At 48.9% G+C, this 20,335-nt stretch overlaps 2 pseudogenes; both read right to left on the bottom strand.

Moving 5' to 3' along the window:
- Positions 1 to 7,534: 7,534 nt before the first annotated feature.
- On the bottom strand, positions 7,535 to 11,203 carry LOC123153236 (nuclear transcription factor Y subunit B-1-like; annotated as a pseudogene).
- A 3,274-nt stretch (positions 11,204 to 14,477) lies between these two features.
- On the bottom strand, positions 14,478 to 15,520 carry LOC123154480 (nuclear transcription factor Y subunit B-8-like; annotated as a pseudogene).
- Positions 15,521 to 20,335: the final 4,815 nt, after the last annotated feature.

Here is a 20,335-nt window from a genome sequence, read left to right on the forward strand (position 1 = left end):
TCACTTGGTAGAATAGCTTCAGCTCCATAGACCAAGAAGAATGGAGTTCGGCCAGTCGACCAATTGGGAGTTGTCCTCAATCCCCAAAGAACTGATGGAAGTTCATCAACCCAGGCGCCCGCTGCATGCTTGAGGTCTCGCATCAGTCGGGGTTTCAATCCTTTGAGAATCAGGCCATTTGCTCTCTCTGCTTGTCCATTCGACTAGGGATGGGCGACTGAAGCATAGTCGACTCGTGTGCCTTGGGAGGCGCAGAAGGCTCTGAACTCATCTGAATCGAAGTTCGATCCATTATCAGTGATGATGCTGTGTGGAACTCCGTATCTGAACGTCAATTCTCTGATGAAGCTGACGGCAGTACTAGCTTCCAGATTCTTGATAGGCTTGGCTTCAATCCACTTGGTGAACTTGTCGACTGCTACAAGCACGTGAGTGAAGCTGCTCCTACCAGTCCTCAGCGGTCCAACCATATCTAATCCCCAAACGGCAAAGGGCCAGATGAGTGGAATGGTCTTTAGGGCTGACGAGGTTTGTGGGACATATTGGAGTAAAACTGGCAGCCTTCACATCTGTCGACTATATCTTTCGCCATTTCATTTGCTCGTGGCCAATAAAATCCAGCTCGGTATGCTTTAGCCACAATGGTCCTAGAGGACGCATGGTGGCCACAGGTCCCCGAGTGGATGTCGTTGAGGATCGCTAGACCTTCTTCCGGGGTTATGCATTTCTGGCTGACTCCGGTTACACTTTCCCTGAACAGCTGTCCTCTTATCACAGTAAAGGCTTTGGATCGACGGACGATCTGTCGAGCCTCTTCTTCATCCTCTGGGAGTTCCTTCCTAAGGATATACGCAATGTACGGCACTGTCCAGTCGGGAGTAATAACCAAAATATCCATGATTAGGTCGACCACGGCTGGAATCTCGACTTCAGTCGGATCGGTGGCACTCTTTGGCTGTGGGGGCTCTTCAGTGAAGGGATCTTCTTGAACTGAAGGTGCATGAATATGCTCCAGGAACACATTACTGGGAATGGCTTCTCTCTTGGAGCCTATCTTTACTAAATCATCGGCTGCTTGTTTTTTCAGTCGGGGTATATGATGGAGCTCTAACCCCTCAAACTTCTTTTCCAACTTCCTCACCGCGTTGCAGTAGCCAGTCATGGCTGGGCTTCTGACGTCCCACTCCTTCATCACTTGATTGACTACCAAATCTGAGTCGCCATAGACCATGAGGCGACGGACGCCGAGTGAGATGGCCATACGTAACCCATACAAGAGTGCTTCATATTCTGCTTCGTTATTGGAGGAATCAAAGTGAATCTGGAGGACATATCTGAGCTTGTCTCCTCGGGGGATACCAGTACCACCCCAGCACCGGAACCATTCAGCATCTTGGAACCATCAAAGAACATGGTCCAGTGCTCCGAGTGAACTTGAGTCGGCAGTTGCTGTTCGATCCACTCGGCGAGGAAATCCGCTATTGCTTGGGACTTGATAGCTTTCTTTGCCTCGAACTTGATATCTAAGGGAAGGAGTTCAATCGCCCACTTTGCCACTCGACCAGTTGCATCTCCGTTGTTCAGAATCTCTGATAATGGAGCGTTGCTGATGACTATAATGGAGTGGTCAGAGAAGTAATGTGCAACCTTCTTCATGGTCATATAAATCCCATAAACAAGCTTCTGATAATGTGGATATCTTTGCTTTGATGGAGTCAAAACTTCAGAGACATAGTATACTGGGCGCTGAACTTTGTAAGCTTTTCCTTCTTCTTCCCGCTCGACCGTAAGTACTGTACTGACGACTTGTCCAGTGGTTGCAATGTAAAGAAGTAAAGGCTCTTTGCTGATTGGAGCAGCAAGCACTGGCTGGGTGGAAAGCAGGGCTTTAAGCTCTGTAAATGTTGCATCAGCTTCAGGAGTCCACTCGAACTTATCTGACTTCTTCATCAATCGGTAAAGAGGCAGTGCCTTTTCACCGAGGCGAGAAATGAATCGACTTAGGGCGGCCAAACAACCAGTAAGCTTCTGGACATCATGCACACGCACAGGGCGTTTCATCCGGAGTATGGCACCCACTTTCTCTGGGTTAGCGTTGATCCCTCGTTCGGAAACGAGAAAACCGAGTAATTTTCCTCCTGGAACTCCAAACATGCACGTTGATGTATTAAGCTTGATATCATACCTTCTGAGGTTGGCAAAGGTTTCAGCAAGGTCAGCCAGTAGGTCGGAACCTTTACGTGACTTGACCACAATGTCATCCATGTATGCTTCCACATTCCGACTGATCTGAGTGAGTAAACACTTCTGAATCATCCGCATGAATGTGGCTCCAGCGTTCTTCAAGCCGAATGGCATAGTGACATAACAGAAGCACCCAAATGGGGTGATGAAAGCTGTTTTTATCTCATCGGGTCCATACAGACGGATCTGATGATACCCGGAATAAGCGTCCAAAAAGGACAAAAGCTCACACCCCGCAGTCGAGTCGACTATTTGGTCGATGCGAGGGAGAGGAAAGTGATCTTTCGGGCAGGCCCGATTGCTATGTTTGAAGTCAATGCACATGTGAAGTGAGTCGTCCTTCTTTGGGACCATGACAACATTAGCTAACCACTCGGAGTGATAAATCTCTCGGATAAACTCAGCTGCTAGAAGCCGAGCCACTTCTTCACTGATTGCCTTTCTCTTCTGTACGGCGGACCGTCGAAGATGTTCTTTGACTGGTTTCACTTTTGGGTCGACTCGCAAACGATGCTCAGCCAGTCCCCTGGGAACACCTGGCATGTCAGAAGGTTTCCATGCAAAGATGTCCCAGTTCTCACAGAGGAACTGGATGAGCACTTCTTCCTATTTGGAGTCAAGTGTTGTTTAAATGTGAGTCGGAGCAGCATTGGGATCCGTTGGGTGAATATGAATCGGCTTCGTTTCACCAGACGACTGGAATGCTGAATCTGTGGCAGGCTTCTTAGCTCGCAACAAATCACTCGGATCTGCATTTTTTGATACTCCTGCAATTCCACTACTGCCATCTGTGCATCGGCGATCTTTGAGCCCTTCTGGAAGCACTCTTCTGCCTTCTTTCGATTGCCAGTGATAGTGATCACCCCTTTAGGACCAGGCATCTTCAATTTGAGGTACACGTAACATGGCCGAGCCATAAAACATGCATAAGCTGGCCTGCCCAGAATAGCATGATAAGCACTCTGGAAATCCACAACTTCAAATGTCAACTTTTCTTTGCGGTAATTCTTGGAATCACCGAAAACTACATCAAGGGCGATCTGACCGAGTGACGCAGCCTTCTTACCAGGTCCATGGAAACTCATATTGCTTTCACTGAGTCTGGACATTGGAATGCCCATTCCTATCAACGTCTCTGCATACAGTATATTCAGACCACTGCCACCATCCATCAGAACCTTAGTCAATCGAGTGCCTTCGACTACTGGGTCGACCACCAGCGCGTGCCTCCCAGGGGAGGCTATGTGTGCTGGGTGATCGGACTGGTCGAATGTAATGGCAGTCTGAGACCACTTCAAATAACTGGGTGTCACCGGAGCGACCATGTTCACTTATCTGTTGATGACTTTTAGTTGACTCTTACTCTCAACATCAGCGAAAATCATCAGAGTGGAATTGACGTGGGGGTAACCATCATCGTCCTCTACCTCACCCTCAACTTTGTCCGCTTCCTTCTCCTTTTCCTTGGGCTGTTTCTCTCGGAATTGCTGGATTAGGAGTCGACATTGTCGAGTGGTATGCTTCGGGTAAATGAAATTACCCTCTTCATCTTTCTTGGTGTGAATGTAGCATGGTAAATCTAGCACATCATTTCCATCTTGATCTTTTACTTTCTTGGGGTACCACAGTACTTTGGGTTTCCCTTTGAACTTTCCTTGAGTCACGGCTAAGGCTTCTCCAGGAGCAGCTGGCTCGGCTTTGCGCTTCTGCTTCCGACTGGAGTTCCCTCCTCCGGTTTCATGGGCGACTGTTTTGTGCTTGCCACTCCGGAGTCGGTCTTCCTCTTCACCATTGGCGTATTTGGTGGCAATCTCCATCATCCGAGTCAGAGTCATATCTCCTGTCCGACCGAATTTCAGATTCAATTCCCGATACTTAACGCCTTCTTTGAAGGCACAAATTACTTGGTGATCTGACACATTCTCCACTATATGGTGTAATGTGATCCATCTCTGGATATAATCTCTTAGAGTTTCATTCGGTTTCTGAATGCAACACTGTAATTCTGTCAGCCCTGCTGGCCGTTTGCAAGTACCTTCAAATGTTCTGACAAATACTCGGGCAAGATCTTCCCAAGTATAAATACTGCCAGGCGCTAACTGATTCAGCCACGCTCTAGCCCAGCCCTCTAACATCAAAGGGAGAAGCTTCATGGCAACTTCATCATTGCCACCACCAATCTGTACAGCCACTCGGTAATCCTCAAGCCAAGTGTCAGGCTTGGACTCACCAGTGAACTTACTGACTCTAGTCGCCAACCTGAAGTTGGGAGGAATCACCACAGCCCTAATGGCACTGCTGAAGTACTCTGGACCTGAGACATGCACTCTGCTGCTGGTTGGAAAATCTCTGTCGTGGCCTTCTCTATGAGCTCTGTTTCTGTCGACCAGACCCTGAACGAGAATAGATCTCGCATCAAAGCCCAGTTCCCTGGGGTCGACTGGAATCCTTCGCCCACCACTGTGAGGATGTCTGTCATCATGCTGCCGAGGCACGTATGACCCACTCCCTGGGCGAGGTGTGGGCACTCGACGACGATCATCGTGATCGAGTCGGTGATCATACTGCTCGCGGTTTCTGTACTGATCTCGCCGGTCCCCACGCCCCTCATGCCTTGGGGGCGATCTCGGGTCGTGAGCCGACTGGACTGTGTCTGCAACTACGGATCTGGTATGGATCCTATTCCGCGACTGAGATACTGATGTATTCTGCTCTCCCGCTGCTCGGAGCAAAGCCCGGATCTGCACCAAACCTCGACCAGCTTTTGACTGGGAAGGTTGAATTGACTCCGCTATTCAGGACGCAGCTGCGAGATTCTGGATCGGAGTTCGATATACCTGATTCGGAGGCGGAAAAAGTTGGCGTTGACTGGACTCGGGGATAGGCTGCCGAGCACGCTCGTCGAGTGCACGCTGGAGGTTCTCCAGTCGAGTGCGCTCAGCCAAGTTGGCCAGGCGCGCCTCCTCCAAGGCCTGGGCCTCAGGGGTTTCTCCAACGATAGGAGTGTGAAGCGCATCCATGTTCCGGCGACGAAGTTCTTCCCTCCGATGCGAAGAGAGGGATTCGGGGCGATACTCTTCGTGAACACGCGACGGATCGCCGCCCCCATCGCCTCCGTCTTCACGGGTGAAGCCAGGAGGACTACGTGGTCCATTGACCATCAAAACCTCCGTCGTGGGGTCGCTGCTGTCGCACTCGGATGCAGTCTCTACGGAGCTAGTCGAACATGTCGTAGAGAGTTTCGTCGGGCTCGATTGCCGTGACTTAGGGGTGGCTGACTGGCGAGCCACCGCATGCCTCACCCACCGCTGAAGCCTCGATCGACCGGAATGTTTGCTCTGGCGGGCTGCAGGGAGGGAGGTCAACACATGAGCTGACCGATGCTGAGTCAACGGCTGCCGTAGGAGGACGCCACGGACGCACGCGCAAAAGTGTGTTTCCCCGCGGACGGGGAGCGCCTCGACGTCAAGTGGCGCTTCTTGGAGCCAAGCGGAGTCGTCGGCGACGAATACGAGCGCGCCGAGATGGATCTCGCGGGCCCTCGGCCAAACCTCCGCCTGAAACCATGTTGATGGGGATTGGAAAAATCGCAACTTCTCCAACAAGTTGCTAAGACACCTGCCCCACGGTGGGCGCCAACTGTCGTGGTTCTAAGTCTGACAGTAGAATGGGGGGTAGGAATGTAGAGGCAAGATCCTAGCTATGGAGGAGTTGTACACGCGAGTTTTACGAGTTCAGGCCCTTCTCGTAGGAAGTAACAGCCCTACGTCTCGGAGCCCGGAGGCGGTCGACTGGATTATATGCGTGTGAGTTACAGGGGGTGCGAACCCTTGTCCCAGAGGAGGGGGTGGCTTATATAGAGTGCGCCAGGACCCCAGCTCCCCTCCTTACACAGGGTTCAATGTCCATAAAGGGAGAGCATTACAGGTAACGTCTATAATAAAGTGCTACGAATGATCATTAAATATACGAGTAAATGCCCGACCGTTGCTGTGGAGAATGGCTTTAGGTCTTCTTGTACATCGAGTGGTCTTTTACATGGTCGAGTGGTTGAATAGTCGAGTGACTCAAAGAAGAAGTAGTCTCCAAGTGAATGGTAGGTCGAGTGGATTGCACTCGACGCCTTTATTGGGTCCACCTTGTTTACTCTTGAACTTCTTTGCTTCTAGGGCAAGGACCTGAGGTAGAACGTATAGGTCAGGCCTATTACCCTACCCCAGGTCTATGTCCTCATCACCGAGCGTCGCGGCCGTCGGGCGGACGGAGTGGCGCGCCTCCAATAACTCCGGCGGGGGGTCAAGGCATGGATGAAGCCCACCCCATCGTAGACCTCGCCAGGGAAGACGTTTAGGCCAGCCGCAGCCACCGGAGAAGCTTCGACTCGGGGTTCGGCCGAAAGTGAATCGGTGGCTTCAGGCGGCGGGCCGGCGAGGCAGGCAGCGGGGGACGGGGGGTGGGGGGAGTCGTGGCGGGCCTGGTGGCCGTCGAGGGGGTGGGGGCGTCGATTTGGTGCGGATTTGGCCGGCGGCGGAGACAGGCGGGTGGAGGCTGGTCGCGCGGAAGGGAATGGAACTGGCAGTTGGGCGGCTGGCGGGCGGTCGCGTTTTTATATCTTCTGTAGGTGGAGATACAAATTTGCACCATGAGGTGTTGTAGTTTACATCTCCGGAAGCGAAGATGTATTTTATTTATTTTTGCATCTACATCATTAGTTGGAGAGGTGTTTTCGGTCCTCAGAGAAGCAAAAGTTAGGTATTTTCGCATCTATATCTTCTATTGGAGATGCTCTTACGTTTTTCCAAGGGAGGGAGTAGAAGTATAAGGATTATAATTTTTTACCACTCCCGTTGTTCGCCTCATATGTATGCACATTGGCACCGCTACACTTTCTTCTACTTTCTCCACGCTATTTAAATAAGGTTCTAGAGACGCCGGTGAGCTTCCCTACTTCTCGTCCGTCTTCCACCTCACCTCACCGCTTCTTCTTCTTCCTCATCGTCTTGCACAACCGTCTATGTATCGTCTTGCACAACCGTCTATGTTGTAAGATAAGACTGATGTGTGAACGAGCGACCGTCTTTATATTCGTGGAACAACAAAAGTACATCATGGTGAGCAACATTAACGGTCATGAGCGCAAGAAAACAAAATCACATGGTGACCAGGAATGAAAAACCACAACCAAACACCAATAGTACAGTACAGCAACAATCATGCCAAGTTCACAATAACCTCTCACTGATATTCCCATCCCATCGATAGCCCGCAGGAAGAGCAGGGGTACGGTAATTCATTCGTCGTCAAACGCAGGTGGCATGCTTGAGCTGCTTGCCAGCGCAACTCCGGAGAACGCACCGCGGACACGCTTCTGTGGAGGTGGCTGACACAATGCAAAGCCGAACAGCCGTGGTGCTGCTGGTTCCATCTCCCCCGTCGCCACTGTCACAGTGGCCGCCGACGCCTGACCTTGCACCGTGACACCGTCCGACCGCGATACACCCGACATAAAGACGGACGGCTGTGGTGCCATCTCCTCCGTTGCCGTCGTCACTGCGGCCGCCGGCAACTGACCTTGCACCGTGATGCCGGCCGACGGTGGACCCAACGTGGTGTCGGACGGCTGTGGCGCCATCTGCCCCGTCGCAGCCTGCCGCTGCGTGGTGGCTCGCTTGTTGCCGCGTCCCACTCCCACGTAGCCCGTAACCTCACGGTGCCGGCGGAGCTGCTCAGTGAGAGGCTCGACGTAGTTGCTGTAGCCGAGGGTGTCGAAAGCTTTGATCACGTGGAGGCCAGTCATTTTCTTCTTGCCGTCCTTTCCGCACTCCGCTTCGGCCTGGATGGTGACCATGTTGATGAACTCCTTGACACAGTGGTCCACGAGGGCTATGGCGTCTGGGTGGATCCTGGCGCGCGGGTCATGATGTTTTCTAGGTCGTTGGGCCAGAAGGCCCGCGCCTTTCTCGACTTACTTACATTGTCTAAATACACATTTTCAAAAATTGAAAATTTTCGAACAAAAATCCTGCATGTATATCGGGACATTTTATATGCGTGCACAAAGTTTTCGGTGAAAAACGAGGTTTTTTGTGGCTTGTGTAAAAAAGAGGATCTTTCTTTTTTACTTTCCCGTCACTCACGTCGCCCCTAGGGCGACTCGGGGGAGTCTATGGTTATCCCCTGCCGCCGTCCCCCCCACCCCCCTCGCCGCCACCGGAGACGACCGCAGGGAAAGCCCGCACGGGCGCCGGGGAAGGTGGCGGCAGGGTCTTCGGCGCTCCTTTCTCGCGGAGGCCCTCGGATCTAGGGTGGCGGCCCCAGCTGGCGTGGCGTGCGGCGTGCCTGAGGGTTCGGCCGTGAGGACGGCGAGCCGCAAGTGGTGGTCGAGTGCGGCGCGGGGTCTTCCCGTGCCAGATCTGGAGGTTTTGCCCCCCTCCCTTCCATGCATCCCTTCCCAGTCCCCGGTTCGGTTTTGGATCTTGCCGGATCCACCTCAGGTGTGTTCTAGTGGAGCAGAACGGTGTCCGAGGGAAACCTTGGCCGCCTTGGCTGCCCGGCAGCGGCGACGCTGCCTTTTGCCGCCGCTTTCCTCCTTGGGGGCGTTGCTGAGGACACCATCTCTCTACTCCGACCCATGTCCGGGTGAAAGCCCAAGATCCGATGCGGGTCGGTCGTCGGCGGCGCCCCGTGCACCGTAACTTTTCTGGAGGCGGCGCCAAGGACATTGGGATCGGATGGGAGGGTCTGCAGGTGAGGGGTGGGGGTGTGTGCTGCCTCCCTTTCGGTGGAGCGGTGTTTCTTTCTACATATTCTTGGCGGCGGCTTTGGCGACATGGAGCGGCGGAGGCTTGGCGTTAGATGTGTGGTGACGGACACGCGCAGGAGGTCGACGTTGTCTGACGTCGTGGTGGCGTCGGCGGCAGCGAGACCGGGCAAGGCTGATGCAGCAGTACAGCTCTGGAGATGGAAATGTGGTAGGTGGCTGTGGCGGCCTCATACCCGGCAGGCGTCCTGGTTGAGGAGCACGGCAGACTGGTGGGTGCCCATACCCGGCAGGCGTCCTGGTTGGGACCTCAGGTCTTAGATGTTAGGTTTGGCTGCGAGGTCTGTTTGGTATTAGGCCCAGACCATCAGCACCCCTTCATCAGCTAGATAGGAGTAGCGACAGAGGTTGCTCAGATGGTGGCTTTGATCTTACTGTTTTACGACTTTGTAAGGTCTTGGGTTAATAATTAATAAATTGGCCGTATGCATCGTCCAGATGCAGAGGCCGGGGGTATTACTCTTTTTCTAAAAAAAGTGTAAAAAAGACAATTTCTGATGCTTCATTACAACTATTCATTTTGCATTTCTTTATTTTTTTATACAAGCCACAAAAAACGTCGTTTTTCACCGAAACTTCGTGCGTGCACGCAGAATGTCCGGATATATCCGCGGGATTTTTGTTCCGAATTTTTCAACTTTCCAAAATGTGTATTTAGACAATGGATGCATATGCACGTAGGAACCAAAACACCGCGTCCACCGAAAACCATATATATATATATATATATATATATATGTACAAAAAGAATACACGAGCCATAACGAAAAGCATTGTAGATCAAAATCTTAAGGCCTTGTTCGGTTGTATTGGGTTTGAGAGGGATCAAAGGGGATTGTGAGGGATTAAATTTCCTGTAGGTTAAATTCCTCCCCAATCCACTTCAAACCTCTCCAATCTCCTTGAGAAAGGGATTAAACAAGCAAGCCCTAAAGGAGATTTTTATCTCCAGAATCGTTGTGCAACTTCTTTTTAGAACTTCCATTCATATAACGAAAATTATTGTAGATTAAAATCATAAAAAGAATTATATGAAACAAATTGGATCTGAAATTATGCGGGAACCAACAGAGGATGAGGCGATATTTTAAATAACTTGTTCATGGACATTCACGGATTAGTAATATATTTGAACAACACACAACTACAAAAACCAAATACTTCACACAGATGATCTGAAGAAGAATCAACTAATTTTTTCTACTTTTACCTTCTCCTACTTTGTTGACACGGTCATTGCCTTGCCTTTCTTCCATCGCTTCGCGTCTCACTAGTGTTACTAGATCTATGTTGTCCTTACGGTTGTTATACAACATCCATTCCACAATTTATAAGAAAAAACTAGCATGTGGGTGGCCTCAACCAGGAGCCAGCTGGTGCTATCTGATGCTATCTGGTGCTGGCCTCAACGAGAAACATAAGGACATTAGTAGAAGAAATTAATTGATACTATATAAAGATATGCATGCAATTAATGCTTGCACATCCAAATGTATACGAAGCAAAATGAGCGAATCTATATTCTAAAATGTGTCTATATACATTTGTATGTAGTCCGTATTAAAATCTCTAAAAGGTCTTATATTTAGAAACAGAGGGTGTAATACAAAAGATATGGAAGCAAATTAATGCTTGCACATCCAAACGTATGCAAGCCAACGACAAATCATGTATAAATGTGATTATAGCCGTGAGTGCTACTAGTACAAATGTCGTAGTTGTTTTTTCTTTCCTCACGCTGTGTGTACAGGTCATTTCAAAACTGAAATGGTACATTATACACAAGGCAACAAAGCTATAACATAGTGACCACCCCAACTTTTACAGATGTGTATTCCTTTCTTTTTTGCAGAAATTTAGAGATGTGCATTCAGAAGAAGAAAATCAAATATAGTGTTCAGAATAGCAAAAGTCAATAAAGAAGAGAACCGGGCACTTTTTTTGACATCAACAGGACCGGGCACTATGTTGTGAGCCTAGTGCAAAGATTACCTCTATTTCCCATTGTGCCGAGTTGCGGTCCGGTGCACTTTACAACGTTAAACGATATCAAGTTTATTTTGTCAGGCAACATGTACCTGAGCCCCACCCCAACTGCTGGTCGCCCCCGGCGGCGGCGGGGCCCTGGTCTCCCCTCATGCGAGGCAGGGTCGTCGCGGGGCGGCCCTCTCGTTCAGTGGCGTGGCGGTGCGGCGCCGGCAGCCCCTTCGGCGACTTGGGAGGCTTGTGGAGGCGGCGTGGAGGGCTGTTGGGCGACGTGGGGGCTGCGTGCTCTGCGGGCGCTGCTTCTATGGAGGTGATGTGGGGGCGGCGTGATTTCTCCGGCGGATCTGAGCTCCCATCAGGGTGGCTGCGGGCTGCGGCCCGGTGGGGTCGTGGCTATGGCCATGGACCTCGGTGGCACGTCGCAGCTACAGCAGGAAGCGGTGTTGCCGGCCAGATCAGCTCGGATCTGGCCCATGGCGACCGGCGGGTGGCACGGAGCTGTCCATCGGGGTCCCGACATGGATGTGGGCTGCCACGGCGTGGTGATGGCTCATGGCAATGGTCTGGGTCGTTGCACGGCGGCTGCTAGACATCTCCGATGTCGGCCTGTCGGTGAGCAGCCTGTATCGGCCATTGATCCCCCTCCTCGTCATCCAGGCGCTACCTTAGTCGAAAGGCTAGTCCTCTCCGATATGTGGTCCATCACTGGTCTCGGGCCCAGTGTTGTGGGACCGAACTCATCTCGCGCCTGGCAGCAGGACCGAGCTTGCCTCGCGCCTGGCAGCAGGACTGAACTTATCTTGCGCCTGGTGCACTAGGACGGGATGATGGAGGCCGGTTGTGACCGGCCTATTGGGTCTCGGCGCTGGGGGCCGCCTAGGGGTGCGAAAGGCAGGACCTTTTCACTCGTCTCTTTGGTTTGAGTAGCCACGGGTCTTGAATGAGGTGGTGTCGAGGCCTTTGATGCCGGGGCGGCGGCCTTGGTGGAGGTAGCGCGGTGCTCATCGACATAGCCCGTGGCTTGGTGCTGCCTGGTGACCATCGCCATGTAGGCGGTATGGTAGACGGGGTGTGACGTTCGGTGGCGGTGAGTGTTGGTCAGGGTGAAAACCCGCTCTATCTTCGAACAAACCATCAGCGGCGAAGCTCATTCCCTCTTGAAGGCGTCGTCGGACCTTCATTGCCCGTCGTGTTCCTCCAGGGAAACTCTGACCCTCGGGTTAGATGGTGGCGGCACTCTGGCGTCGTTCCCTTCCAGAAGGCACCGCTTGGAGTTCTCGGTTCATCGTATGCGGCTTCATCTCTTTTCGGTGGCCTGTTCACGGGTGTGGACTCCGGTAGCTCTTGTAGTGCTTGGGGTGATGTTGGCGCGCTCCAGATCATTAGGGTCATTGCTCCGGATCTCCCCCCCCCCTTCCCCCTGCGGGTGCGAAAGCAGTTGGTTCAGTAGTTTCAGAGCAAAGCAATTCCAACATAAACTGACACTTTTGGATCCTCCAAGCCTTTCAATAGACCCATAAACTAAAAACTAGAACTACTAACACATGCTGAAGAGGATGCATATGAACAGCAACTGCTGCCGGTGAAGAGAATCGTAGATTGGAAGGATCCAACCCGACGCACACAAATGAAGACAAGATCCAAGCTGGTTCACAGAAGACCGGCACCGACTGAATCCTACGAGATCCGCTAGAGACACACCGCCACATGCCCTTCAGCTACGATAACCGGGGCGCCGAATGCGGAGTAGGCAAGGAGAACCTTATTCCATCTCCGGGGAGTTATCGTCACCTCATCTTACTGAGCAGTACACAAACCTTAACTGAATGAAAAAGGCATAAAAATGAGAAAGATCCTTCCCGCCGCCAAGGGCAACAGTCCATCATGCCTCCTTGGCCTGGAGACCACAGGAGGTTGGTGGATAGGTGGCAACACAAACAGGAGGCAGAGGAACCATAATTGCATGTGCGCCTGAAGTCGGAAAACAAAAAGGTATGAGCACAAGTCTATCGATCACGCCGCCCGCGGCGATGCTCTTTCCACCGCTCCAGGCCAGCCCGGGGTGCGCGCATCATCAGTGCACCAACGTCAGGCAGTTCCCTTTCCAGCTACATGCGCAAGATGTCATCGCAGGCCAAAGGCTTCGAGGTACGTACGTCGCTCCAAACTCATTTATGACCACTTTGCTAACCAACACACATACGCACGTACATGTGGCTAGAGATAGATAGATAGATAGATAGATAGATAGAGAGTATGACTTCTGTTTGAGCATGAGAGACTGTATACCCGTGAACATGACATTTTGGTGACGTTATAAAAACCTTCAATTTGCAATGCAAAATATTAAGTACTGCATTATGTCTCATACTTAACTATTGGATGTAATAATGTCTTATATTATGAGATGGAGGGAGTATGTCATAATTATGCAAGTCGGAAACCCTTTGAGGAAAAAAGTAGTTTTTCATCGGATCATCAATTACGAGTAGCCAATGTAAGGGGAACGAAATTAAGTGACGATAACTTCAACAACAAAGAGTACATGAATTACTAGACAACAAGCCCACATTAGGTAAGCAGTACGCACACACAAACCATGGCTGGGTCGACACGGCAAATTTTTACAGCACAAACGACACATAAACTAACGCGCGCTGCCCACGCGGCTAGCCAGATTGGATGGGCTTGTTCTGTGATTCTTCTGCTGCTGGCTTTGGCTCCGGCTCCCCCGTGCCTACATTCGGCACCGGCACGCCGTTGGACGAGCTCTCCTCATCGGCACAAGGTCCTCCGTTGCTACTACCTGCGCCGCCACTCCTTCCCCATAGCCGTACCTGTAGTATTGCTGGCCACGGCACACGTTGATTCATTTTTCCCCAGCATATGCATGTGCGGTTTGCTGAAAGGGAAGTTGGTGCAAGTCTATCGATCATGCCGCGCGACGATGTCCTTTCCACCGCTCCACGCCAGCCCGCGGCACGCGCCCCATCAATACAACAAGGTCAGACACTTTCCTTTCTAGCTATGCCCGCAAGATGTCACCACCGGCCAAAGGCTTCAAAGTACTTATGTCGCTCCCAACTCATTCATGACCACTTTGCTAACCGACGCACATGTGTATGTACATGTGGCGACAGAGCCAGAGATATAGATAGATAGATAGATAGATAGATAGATAGATAGATAGAGAGAGAGAGAGAAATAGAGTATGACTTCGATTTAAGCGTGAGAGATCGTATGACCCGTTAATATGACATGTTCGTGACATCATACGAAGGTCTAATTTGCAATCATATACTACAGTGTGCATCACAATAATACAAAAGTCGGAAACCTTTTTGAAAATAAATGTGGTTTTTTCACCTGATCATCAATGATGAGTAGCCAAATTAAGCAAAACCAAATTAAGCGACAATAACTTCAACAGCAAAGAGTACATGAATTACTAGAGGACAAGCCCACATTAGGTAAGCAGTACATGAATTACTAGAGGACCAGCCCACATTAGATAAGCAGTACACACACACAAACCATGGCCGGATCGACACGTCAAATTATTACACTACGCAGGATGCAGAAGCTAACGCGCGCCGCCCACGCGGCTAGCCAGATTGGACGGGCTTGTCCTGTGATTCTTCTGCTGTTGGCTCTGGCTCTGGCTCCCCCTTGCCCTCCCCCGGCGCGGGCACGCCATTGGACGAGCTCTCCTCGTCGCCAATGCCGGCTCCTCCGTTGCTGCTACCTGCGCCGTACGCTCCTTCCCCGTACCCGTACCCGTAGTATTGCTGGCCCATGACACGCTCTCCGCCGAACACCTGGTACTACCCGCCGACGTTGGCCCGCACGGGTGCCATTCCGACGGCGTACCCGTGCACTGGAGCCCGGGGCCCATAGATGCCCTGCTGCATCTGAACCTGTAGCGGAGCCGGGGGAGCATACACGGGCCGCTGCATCTGATTATGAACCTGCACCGGAGCTGGGGTCGCGTACATCGGGCGCTGAGCCTGCAGCGGCACGGCGTGGATCACAGGCGAGGCCGCACGGGGAGGCGCACTCATCACGGCGCGGCTGTAGCCTGCAGCGGCACCACCTGTCCCCGCCTCGGGGTCGCGCATGCGCTCCAGGAAGACGCTGAGGGGCACGACGTAGTCGTCGAAGCCGAGGCGGTTTAGGGCCCACACGATGTCTTCGGCGTTGACGGTCTTGCGGCGCTGCATGCGGCACCGTTCGTTGGCCTCGCCGGTGTCGAAGCTGATGAACTCCGACACGCATTCCTGGATCGCCTCCTTGGCTTCGTCGGAGATCTTGGCGTGGGCAGGGAGCGCGCGGCGCATGATGCGGATCACGTTTGCGATCGGCATCAGCCGGTCCTGCTCCCGCACCACCGGCGTCGCCTGGGTAGGCGCCGGCCCCGCTGGTCCGTTGGGGACGCCGTCGTTTTCCATGGCTAGGGTTAGGCAAGGTGCAATGCAGGTAGTCGCACTTGGCTTTAGGGCTGATCGAGTTGCTTCAGTGTGTTAAATAGGCTGAGATAGGTATTAGGTGCTGGCTTAGCTGTCCTTTGTGTTACAGATCAAACGACAAGTGTCCATTGAGTGGTTCTGGCAGAGACATGTACTCATGAATGAGGCTATTAATCAGAGGAAAACGATAAATGTGGTTATAACCGTTGGTGGTGAGGGCCGTAGTTTTTCTTTTCTTTTCTCATGACCTGTAGACAGGTCATTTTGAAACTGAAATGGCACATTAAGGGCATGGGCTGCGGAGGCTATAGCAAATGCTGGTCTCATCCCCTCCACATAGGATTGTACTGGTGAAGCAATCGCTGCATGTGATTGTCCTTGTTCATCCACTCATGCAACAAGTAGGCTTCCCTTCCTTTTTCCTTTCGCTCATGCTTTCCGCGGCCAAGCAGCGGCGACTTATGCAGGCAACTATGACATGCTGCGAATCCACCGTCCCTGACACCCGAGTCTACCTGGCCTGCGGGGAAGCTAGTTGGGGCGACGCGTTGTACATGCCCTAAACACAAAGCAACAAAGCTGCAACGTAATGACAACCAAATCAATGGCGGCACAGAAATTTTGAAGATGGATATCCAGAACAAGAAAACCTATGAAACTACAAGCACGAAAGAGATTGAATCTGTAATACAATCTATAAATTTGCTAGGAAAAAGAGAGTGAATCTAAAATAAACGTATATAATTTCAAAATTTTAATAAAATTATAAGCAAATGAATATTATGTAGAATTGTGTGTATTAATGTCAAAAATATATAATAAAAGTGAAAGAGAGAAAATAAAGAAACAATACCAAGAGAAAAGTACAAGAAAAAAAGTTACAAAATAAGCTGAAATAAAATGCTATGAGGAGATACTGAATTAAACCAAGACCTCTTACTTCGATGCATAAGAAACAACTTACTAAGCTACTGTAATCCCCCTATTTTGAAATTGTCTTCTTAATTATATCTTGCCTACGAGACAAGGTGATATTAACATATTAACGTTTGCTTACCAATATATTTTGATATTTAGCTGAATACCTATGAATTATGATTGGATTGCTCCCGAGTCAAATGGAAACAAGTAGTATCAGCGATCTCACACACCGCGGAGCCTCAACAAAATATGGGTAGGTGCATGCCCAAATGATAAGGCACCCATTCTTTTGTGAAAAATATCTTCACGTACTTTATTGTTGTCTCCAAGCTGTTGACACAACAAATTTATATAGTGAAACAACTTCATGACAAATTTAATGGCTTCTACTTCATTTCCGTGGAAACAAAAAGAAGAAGATAAAAATCTACTTTACCACAGTTTGATTACATAGTTTTTAGGACCTCAAGTTGTTTTTTTAGAAAAACCCCAATATATTACTTAATGATTTTTTTTGGACACAATACAAACGCTTCATACATGCGCACATACACTCTCCCTTATGAACACATGCACGCACGGACACCTTACCCCTATAAGGACCTCCGAGATACTGAGCCGACACATTATCTTGAGATTGACAAAGTCTCGACAGATGCCTACGTAGTTGACGGGAACATCTCCTCTCACTTAATGCACATTGCCAAAACTTGTCAGTCCCATGAGCCACTTTGGTAGCCTCTCTCTTGACTTTTGTTGGTTTGAAATTCAGTAGTAGTTGAGAGATTCCGAACACCTCTATCTTCAAACCAACCAAAGTGGATCCGCTCAAAGATCCTATGAGCAAACATCTAATCAATCTTCGGGGTAATAGGATGGTCCAAATTGAGAACGATGTAAAGTCCCACCAGGCATAGACGCAATTCAACCTCTTTTGCACGGGAGCAAACATGCATAAAATCCTAGGTTGAAACTAAGATCTTGCCCTCAGAGCCTCTTGCCATAACTCCTGGGCTAGTCAGCTAGAAATTTTGAGCAACAAAGCTAGCATCCACATCTAACTTAGTGCAATAATCAATCGGAAGTGGCTCCCACAACAGACTTCTAGAAGTTGGTTTGTCACCAAGTTGCTACGGGACACCAGTTATTTGTCTTTAACTTCAAGTACTGAAGAAGACATAGTAAAACTCAAAGAAAAAAAAAGGACCAATAGTTGTCCAAAATATTAACGGATGCCATGATAGACGCATTTCCTCTCCAAAAAATCACATCATTCCTTAACGGCCAAGCCCTCCAGAATAGAAATAAAATCTTGGAACGAGTGGAAGTATCAACTCTGTCGAGTAAGACCAACAACCAACAGATATGTCTTAAATGTATTTATAATTTTTTTATTGTTCGGTGCTATATTTATATCATTGTGGTATAGTTTTGACACAAATTTCTCAGTGCCATTTGTTATTTTTGGAGTTTCCATGAAAATTATTTTTTTGGGACCAAAAAAATCCAGAAAAAATCAGCGGAAATATGAAGTCTAGACGCTTCAAGGGAGCTCCAACATAGGCCAGGGTGGCACACAGGGGACCCACGCACCAGGAGGGTGCGCGTGTGGTGGGCTCATGTAGGCCTGCTTAACCTCCGATCCACCACCTCTCGGTCCCTGTGCCATTATATACCTTCAATACCCTTCGTGATTTGTAAACCCGAATTTTTCTGCCACTGCACACGTCTATTTTTCATGATCCAGAGGGGAAATTCTTCACGGTGGCCATCTCCATTAACTTGAAGGCCGTCATGATTACCCGTGAGTAGTTTTGTTTGGACTATGGGTCCATAACAGTAGCTAGATGGTTCCCTCTCTCTTGCTTCTCAATACATCTCATGAGCTTCCCTACATGATTGCGATCCATCTGATGTAATCTGTTGGTGTGTTTGTCGGGATATGATGAATTGTCGTTCTATGATCAAATTTATTCATGAATATTTTTTAGATATATTTGGTTTCTTTGCTAAATAATTCTTATTCCTATATACTCTCTGATCTATTCTTCCTTGTTTGGCCATGTTTGGGGTTTGATCTTGAAGAGGGAGTTGTGTATGATAGTTGGGTTCAACTGTGCAAGTAAGCTACCAATGTGATAGAAAGTGGAAAAGTCTTGTATCGTGTTGTTGCCACTAGGGATAAAAATATGCTTGTGTAGTTGCCCTTTGAACACATAGTGAAGACAAAATATCATCTACTTCATGTCATCATACTCAATGCAATAATCTGGTTTTACTAATACTTTAAGATGCATGCTGGATAGCAGTATTGCCTGGATTATTAGTTATAGATGCAGTTGGATAAAAGTCTATAGAGTTACGAACATGATGATCATATCTTAATTATGCAATGAATATTCATACTCATAAAAATTTCAATTTAATTTAAAATGGAGCCCCGTTGGCGACCCCGTTGGCATCGGGGTTCACACATAGTACATTTCATTGTTGCATCTTCGCATGGCTAGGTGAATCGAGAGAGGTGGAAGGAAGATGAATCATGGAACCACATGCAATAATTAACATAGCTGTGAATCTGATGATTGAATGGGAGCAGACACATCCAACTCTCGTGAGAGTACCAACTCCAGCTCAATGTGAGCGGTGGCTCCCGACCGAGAACAGCTAGATCAAAGCTAATGAGGATGGTGCACTATCAAGTTTTGGGAAGAAGGGGGAGTTGTGTGCTGCTGAGAGATCACCGTGGAGCGTTTTGGGCATGCGTGTGTCATTTTTTCTGTCAGCATATGTGGAACCCCGAGCGGACAAAAGGTTTTGTCGTGTGATATGGAGAATCTCTTAATTTAGTGAGCTTTTGAGCACCAACGTGTTGTCACGCGATGACACATATACCTCTGTGTTATCGCTTCTATCCTATCACAACCAAGTTGCTTGCATGCATTTATTGTGTGCTAGCCATCTTTTGACGTCAACTGATGGGCAAATGCTTCCAAAATTTTATCTAGGCATTAGTACACAATTTATGTATTCAAATATTACAGGTCCAGGTCGGATGTATGACAATCGTGAACAGTGATTTATTTTCATATTTCAAATGGAATTTTTTTGTTAGGTGTGACTAATGAGAACCTTCTCTATTCACATAAATAATGGTATTTTTCAAACATATATAATCCCATAAAAGCAAAGTGAATCTAGAATTGACTTGAATGCACTAAATGAATGTGGATATGATGAGGCGTGTTTCTATCAAAGTATTTGTTATTTAATTGAAGACAAACTCTAATGATTAATGAGGTGCATGATGTACACCCTATATGTTGTATGGAGAATCTTACGAGAACCGATATGCGAGAACAAGTCATCGCTTCCAATATATCACTTCATCAACTGCAGTGGTCAGGCTTTGAGTCTGGCTTAACTTCACACCTTGTAACACAAGCAAGAACCCTTTCTTTGACTCATCCATTTTGAACTTCTTCAAAACTTTGTCAAGGTATGTGCTTTGTGAAAGTCCTATTAAGTGTCTTGATCTATCTCTATAGATCTTGATGCCCAATATATAAGCAGCTTCACCAAGGTATTTCATCGAAAAACTTTTATTCAAGTATCCTTTATGCTATCCAGAAATTCTATATCATTTCCAATCAACAATATGTCATCTACATATAATATCATAAATGCTACAGAGCTCCCACTCACTTTCTTGTAAATATAGGCTTCACCGAAAATCTGTATAAAACCAATGCTTTGATCACTTCATCAAAGCGTAAATTCCAACTCCGAGATGCTTGCACAAGTCCATAGATGGATCGTTGGAGCTTGCACACTTTGTTAGCACCTTTAGGATCGACAAAACCTTCTGGTTGCATCATATACAACTCTTCTTTAAGAA

Source organism: Triticum aestivum, chromosome 7A, assembly GCF_018294505.1.
Source record: "Triticum aestivum cultivar Chinese Spring chromosome 7A, IWGSC CS RefSeq v2.1, whole genome shotgun sequence".
Classification (NCBI taxonomy): Eukaryota; Viridiplantae; Streptophyta; class Magnoliopsida; order Poales; family Poaceae; genus Triticum; species Triticum aestivum.